Below are 8,106 nucleotides of genomic sequence, written 5' to 3' on the forward strand. Positions count from 1 at the left end.
GTGGGGGTGAACGGGGTCGGGAATCAGCAGTGGCTCCCCAGGTGTCTGGGGCCCCAAGACTAGGAATGGCACAGGGCCCAAGTAGAGAACAGCGCGGGAGATGGAAGGGTGAGCACGGCTGGTGGAGTCGGTAAACTTACCCCCAGAGAGGCCTGAGGGCGGGAGAGCGGGCCAGGAGAGTTAGCCAGTGGTGCAGGTCTGGGAAGCAGGGAGAGGTCCAAACCTTCCCTCTTTTAAGTTCCTTGTCTCAGACATTTTGTCATAGTGATGGGAAGCTGACTCATATCCTCATTCCACAACTCTCTTCCTTTCCTAATGGTAGTGTCACCTATTCTGCGAATGTTAAACCCTAGGTTCAAATACAAAGATGATGCTCTGACAGAGACTTCTTAACCAGACCCACAGTCACAGAAGATCAAATCCCTTTAACAAACTCACATGTATCTTGGTGGCTTTGCTTCTCTGATGGAGCCCCGATTAACACAGGCACCAAAATGACAAGTTTGAACGTTCTTTACAGTTCCCTCCTCTCATAGAGGAGAGGAAGGCTCAAGTTAGCAGAGCAAATGCAAGTGCAGATGGCAATCTAGGCTAACCCAGGCTCACATCTTAGTTCTGACATTTGTTATTCAAATGTCTTTCCACTAGTGCTAAGCCTCTTTGAGTCTCAGGTTTTTGTCTGTAATAGATAATATTTACTCCAGCACAAATTCATTGTGAGGATTAAGGGAAATTATCTCTGTAGGGCATTTAGCATAATGCTAGCACTCAACAAAAGGTAGTTAAAATACTATAAATGTTGAGTCTTACTACATTTTGAATGAGCAGAGTGTTCTAAAATATAAATTCTAAACATTCTTTTGATTAATTAAGATTAGATATGAATAAGATTCTGTCCTGGTTTCATTTCTGCTGCTATGATAAAACACCTTGACAAAGAGCAATTCAGGGGAAGAAAGGTTTGTTTTGGCTCATAATTCCAGGTTACAGTGCATCACTGCAGGGAAGTCAGAGTGACAGGAGCCTAACACAGCTGGCCCCTTCGCATCCCAGCTGAGAGCTGAGAGAATGAAGACATGCATACTTACCACGCAGCTCATTTGCTCCATTCCTATAGAATCCAAGACCAAAAACTAGGGGATAGCGTCGCCCACAGTGGGCTGAGTCTTCCCACATCAGTTAATATAATTGTGGCAATCCCCTACTGGCACGACCACAGGCCAGCCTGATCTAGGCAATTTCTCATTGAGAGTCTTTTCCAGTTAACAATCACAGACACATAGGAGATAAAATCAAAAGTTTTTATCGACAAAACAGTATACTGCTTACAGTTCAACTTTGTTGTTTTTTTCCCTTGTGAGCTATAATATGACATCTGATGTATAGTTTATTATTCTAAAAATTGGCTGCTCTGCATTTTGGAGCAAAATGCTTAGCTCTTGATAACTTCTTTCTCATGCTGGCCTAAGTCAGTGTGTGCACCCAGAGGATGGCAGGACCCTGGACTGGGTCCTTCTATCAGGTGTCTTACCAGAAATTGCTTCTTTAGGTGAGAAAGAACAGCATTTCTTTTGACTGATGAAGAATAAAAAGACAAAGAAAACTATGGACTTCAGAAAGGAATGGAGCCCTTCACCCCAGAGTCTGGTTGAAACCTCCCTCCATTTAAGAGTTAAGAATTCTCACGTAATTGAAACATTTACTTAGGGCCTTTCTCCCCTTGTAGCTGAAAACCTGCACTTTTTAAAGGAATCTCATCAGAATATTACAGTAAAAGGACGATGGATCCTAACCGTCGTGCACAACTCTAGTGGCTCCTGATTTTATCTTAATGGAGTGTAATCCCATCCAAAGTATCAGAGCCACCCTGTAATCTTATTTATCCAAGAAGGCATAAAAGAAACACAAACAATTCTTAGCAACCTTTTGAAATGTAACTTGAGAGTCACCAAATGCTACATATGTGTACTGCTAAGACATTTAGTGGCAACCCCTCTCTGAGAAACCCACACTCAGGCTCTGCTCTGGGGTTTGCCTGAGTTTCTATCTTTAATAAACTCCAACTCTGATTTACACTGCTTTATCCTGTAATTTTTTTTCACGGTGTAACCAAGAATCCAGTTCTCTGAACAAGAACTCCCCAGGTTGCTGTGGCCATCAACATGGATCTGTGCCTCTGTCTCTGATGCTCCTTACATGACTGCCTGCCCTAAAGGGTTGCTATGGGAGAAAATGTGGAAATTTCATGTTAGAAAAATGTCTGATGGTGTTGTTGATGCAAATCACATCTCTCATCTCAAATGGGTTAAGAGATAGTTTATTCTTGAGCCAAATATGAGTAACTAAGACCCAGGAACACAGATTCAGGTTACCCCAAATTCTTGTTTCTGCTTGGTAACAGTTGCATGAAGTTTTTATAGTAACAGAACAAAGAAAGCCATAAATTAAGACACTTCTCAAATACATTGGTGGAGACATCAGAGAGGCAAGGCAAGGTGGGGAGAATTCTTCTCTAGGTGCTATTTGACAGGCTTCTTAACCCCTGGGTTGGTAGAAGCTGGTGGTCTGCTAAATTAATACATCCCAAAAGGTTTTTTTATCTGTTAGTCACAGGATGTTAAGTCAGAAACAGAGGTGGGCAAGGAGTGGCTATTTGGGGGCTAAAGATGGCCCAAGATAAATGGTAACTAGGCTCTGGACCTGCAACATTCCAAACTCTCCCCAGTCACTGAAGTTCTAATCAGTTGATGAGCTTTGCAGAAGATTCAGTTTGAACATGCAGATTTCTTCAGGAACTTTCATTCATAATGCCATGATTATGATTATTATTGTTAGGTTACGGTTTGAACTGTTCTCCTGGCTCTGTTCTGCCCGAGCACCATTTATTTTACACTTTATGCCAATGACATGGGAATGTGAAATCTAAAGGAAATCAAGGCTTGCCTGACTCTCTAAAATCATAGCAATAGAATATATTGAATGTATTGATTTTTTATATAATCAATATATTGTACTGATTATTTAGCCATTTGGAAATATGGGGAGGAAATTACAGCCTTCAAAATTTCACATTGTAGCTATTTTATATTGGAGGTATTTGCCTTGAATAAATTAGTAACTGAATATTAACATTAAAAGATAAAGTTACACACATTTATTGAATGCTTAGAATAGTCAAAATACTTGATTACTGTGCTAAGATTTACAAATATAAATTCAAAGGAATTTGTCTTAAAAAACCAGGAGATGTAATATGAGGAACAGATTGTACTACACATACAAAGGCCTTATAATTCATAACAGAAAGCAAATTTCAGGACTATGGAGATGTTTTAGTTAGTAAAGTACTTGCCATGCAAGCCTGAGTTCCATCCCCAGAACCCGTGTGGTAGTGTGCATTTGTGATTCCAGTGCTGGGGGTCGGAGTGGAGACAGACAGATCCTTGGTGCTCACTGATCAGTCAGCCTAGCTGAATAGGTGACATTCTGGTAAGAGAGACCCTGTCTCAAAAATACAAGGTGGAGAGTGATCAAGAAAGACACGTGAGGGACTGGAGAGATGGCTCAGTGGTTAAGCACACTGGCTACTCTTGCAGAGGATCTGGGTTCAATTCCCAGCACCCACTTGACTGCTAACAACTGTCTGTAATTGCAGTTCCAGGGGATCCAATGCCCTCTTTGGGGGCATTGTAAGACAAGGGTGCAGCCTACCTACATGTGGGGAATATACTCATGCACATAAAATAAAAATAATAGAATATTAAATAAAGAAAGATGCCTGAGGTTGACCACCGGCCTTCTCATACATGAACACATGAATATACTGTTACAGTAACAATAAAGGCCCCTTAAGAGAAAACTCCTGGTCAAGAGAAGAATGTCTGGCCTGGGTGGAGACCTAGTTAGGCTGGGTCAGTCACTTGAGCAAGGGACCACCCCTAGGAAGGCAGGTTCACCGTAAGCCATGCTAAAGAGACAGATGGAATAACTAATCTTCACTTTTTCTTCCCAGAATCCCCATCCCAGGCACATAGCTTCGCAAGTCTGCCAACGTTTCTGAATTTCTCAGAAAAGCGTACCTGTTCCTTTTCTTCTTCATCTCATTTCTAAGCATGCACTCCATAACACCTGTGGTTTCCCAATATTTTGGGTTTTGTTACTCTTTCTCTAAATCTTCCTGTCCGCCCATGTAGCTGGTAGTTAGCTCTGTGTCTGACCCCATGCTGGCTTAAAATTATATGAGTTTATTCTTTCTCTCCTCCATTCCACCTCCCAGGGATTTACATAGTCTGTCCTGGTGTTTTGTTTTATTTTTTTTTTCTGTTAAATTCTAATAAAATTGTCCTCAAGCTTCTCTTTGAGTCAATTCATAAATTATTTTATAAATGAGCCTAAGAACCCCAAAAGAGACCTGATTTCCTGTTTGTCTGTTTCTGTCTCTCTCTCTGTCTGTCTCTCTCTCTCTCTCTCTCTCTCTCTCTCTCACACACACACACACACACACACACAGACTCACACGAAAGCAATTTTCAACAGCCACAAGAGATTAGACTATTTCTTTCTCACAAAGCACATTTGTATATGTTTTAACTTTTGCCACCACATTTACTGAACTTGAACGTGTTTAATTGAACTCTAAATTAAACAGTTAAGCCAAGGCTTGGAATTTGATCAAGAATAAAAATAGAAATGAAGAGGAAGATGGCTCCACAGCATGAATCTCTTAAGGAGGATGTTCAGAGGGTAGAAAGACATGACCATTTTAAATGAGTCTGTTTCATGATCATATCTGTGTAGAGAGTCAGCAATAAAGAGGAATTCTATCTAAATTTAGTATTGGGAAATTTTAGTGGAAGAAAATTATTTTAGTCAGTTTCTCATGCTCATAGTTCCAGATTTGTCTTGCAGATTTCAGATCGGTATCTGGTTTATTTCTACTGAATTCAGAGGGCAGCAGGTCTCTAATTTTCTGTCTTGCTACTTAGGGAGTTGTCTGTTCCCTTCCAACAGTTCCCTCCCAAATCCAAGATACTTCCTTATAGCTAAACATTCACTTTATCTCCTTTAATGATATCTTCTAATTCATTGCTGCTTTATATAGAAACAGTATTGATTTTTTGAATTATTTCTGGGAATTTTTAGAAAATTATTTCTCAGTTTTTTGAGTTACAGCACATTCACAAAGCAAACAAAACCAAAGACTCAGTACAGTGATATCTACAATAAATTTCCCTATACACACCAAATTTAGAAAAATGGTAGGAAAGAAATTACATTTCAGAATATCTTCACATGTGATTCACCTGGATTTTCTATATAGAAATTCAAATTGTTCATTTCAAAAAGATAATTCTTAGGGCCAGAGAGACGGTTTAATAAGAGCATTCGCTGTTCTTGCAGAGGACACAGGCTTTGGTCCCATCACCCACAGGGTGGCTAATAATCCTGCATAACTCCTGGGGAGTCAGTGCCCTCTTACGCCCTCTGTGGGCACTGCACACATGCAGTATTCATACGTTACTCATATATGTCATGAAACAAATAAATCTTTAAAAAGTCATTCTTTGATGTAATTTTCATTCTTTCTTATTTTTTTGAGCTGCATAACACATGGATTACTAAACTAGCTAGTAATTTGTGCTTTTTGAGACCCTATCTCAGTGACATGAAGCCTAAGAAAGAAAATTGAGATGCTAGATTTCCTCAGATAGGAGCGACTAGAGGCATGTCTCATATGGTGATTGCAGAATCCCTTTTCCTACTCTAAATTAGTAGTGACTGCTTCTAATATACCAGTATATTAGAAAAAATACCAGTAACTTTTCATTTATTGGTTATAACACTTTAACTCTTTCATTCAGTAAATATTAAATTAGCAGTTAATAAATGCATTCAACCATCAAAAATGAATGATAGAACAACATGTAACATCGAAATTTTTTACTTTTCTTTTACTTGGGGCTTTAGCAATATAATTAAATCATGATACAGGCTTACAGTTTTCTGGTGAGGTGACATGAAAAGTTGATTTACAGATGGACTGGAGATGCTCCCTCTTTATCTCCAGGAATCCCTGGATGTCTGCTTTAACTTTTGGCCAAGAGAGTGGCAGCAGTATTTACGGTGTGCTATGAAGATCCCCAGTTCTCCCGGTGACCTTTGGGGTCAGTTTCTTACAAATTGCCTGCCCAGCTTGATAGCTTGTCCCGGCTTCTTAAGGAGCCACCAGGAGATTTTGAAGGGATTTTTCCTTGTGGTTCCTCACACAGATCTGGTTCAGAACTGAGGCTTAGGCAGGTCCTGATACACAGAGACAAGAACTTGAGAGTTTGCACAGTGGGGCTGTCTTTCTAACGCGAATACTTGTTGGAATTTTCTTCCTCCTCCAATCCTGCATCCTTTGAATTTAAGTAACACCTCATGGGAGGACAATCTATGGAACGCAAAGTACCCAAACTGAGGAGTACCACAGAGTTGATTCCTCAGTTGGAAGGTCTGAGATGACCCTTCTCCTCCTTATGTAGCATAGATAGTTACAGCTAAGGCATCCTTTAGGGGAAAGAGAGGTAATGAAACGGGGAGAAAGAGGGACCCCTAGAGGGTTCTTAGTCTCATTTATAAAAGAATCTAAGAATGGACCCAAACGGCAGCTTTTACAACTTTATTAGAATCTTAAAGAAAAATCCTCAGGGCAGGTGAGGTGGCAATCTTGGCAGCTGCCTTGAGGAGGTGAATAGTGGGAAGAAGTAAGGAAAGCCATGAAGCCATGCAGGTTTAGAGCCTGCATGGAGGTCAGCCACATGGCTGACTTGCAGCCACATGGCTGGGAGAAGGAAGCTTTAGAGAAAAAGTGAAGAGATACAAGATGCTGGGGCAGCCCAAAGCCTTAGAGAAAGCATGGTTAGTAAGGAAGGCACGAAGAAGAAAAAGAAATTATGCTTTCCTGAAGAGTTCTGGAAAGTGGACAGACTTACAGAGACCTACATGGCTGTGGCTGGTCTGGAAGTTCTGTGGGAGTCTGAGCTAGTTCTAGGCAGAAATATCAGTTACCTTATTAACACACTAGGTATTCCACCCATCTATTTAGCATAACTTAAGGTGACCCTGCCTATCTGGGAGTGGTTCTATCACCAGGTGGAAAAGTGGGACCTCCAACAGATAGACTAGACAATTTTATAGTCTGGACCAGTTCAATTTATGGGGCTTATTGATATTCTAACAGTAAGGGGTTGAGGGGAGACAAGCACATGACTTATAGGTGGTATCTGATCCACCCATTGTGGTCACAAAACTATTCTGTCCACTGATGGGTGGAAAAGCATTTGTAGGCCAGGGTAAGGAAGGTAATTAAATAGATAACAAAAGAGAAGGGAAGTCAGCCAAGGATAGCACATGTGCCACTGCTTCCATCTGCTCTAGCTAAAGTGAAGACCATAGAGAGGCAGAAGGAAGTGACCGTAGCCAAGAAGCTAGGGCCTGCCTGAGTCTGCTCTGGAAAGGAGGATGGAGTCCAGAACTTATAGGGAGATATGTGCTTGAATTGGTCTCTGTGTCAGAGTCAAGCTACTTTTTAGATCCACCTTGCAGCTCTATTGGCAATTGCTTTTGAAATGGAAATTGATTTGAGGGGTTCAGATGTAACTTTTTGCTGATCTTATTCAGTCCTAAGTAGGTCTGCTTCTTCTCCTGTGGTTTGAGGCAAATTCCTATTCTGATAAAATATATAAAAGCAAGACGAGTCAGTTCATGTCCCCAAAGGGAGAATGGCTCAACTCCCTTTTTAGATATTGTAATGGAATAATCCAAGACTGTAGATACCAAGCGTGCTGTTGATTTCACATTGGTTATAAGATGATGGACTAACGTGATGACTGCAATTTTCTTTCTCTCTAAGCTCGTTGCATAGCTTTTGCGGTTCAAACTGAGGGTTCAGTCAGTGACTAACTTGGATACCTCGAAACAGCTTTGTTCAGATCCCCCAAAGTGGGTACAGTGATAGGGAAAAATTAGACTTTTTAGAAGAAATGAGAGAATACATATACAACAGATGAAATGAATTTTAATGGTCTATTAAAAATGATATGAAAAGGAGATAAAGAAGATATT

Source organism: Nannospalax galili, unplaced genomic scaffold (assembly GCF_000622305.1).
Source record: "Nannospalax galili isolate Female #2095 unplaced genomic scaffold, S.galili_v1.0 scaffold291, whole genome shotgun sequence".
NCBI lineage: Eukaryota > Metazoa > Chordata > Mammalia > Rodentia > Spalacidae > Nannospalax > Nannospalax galili.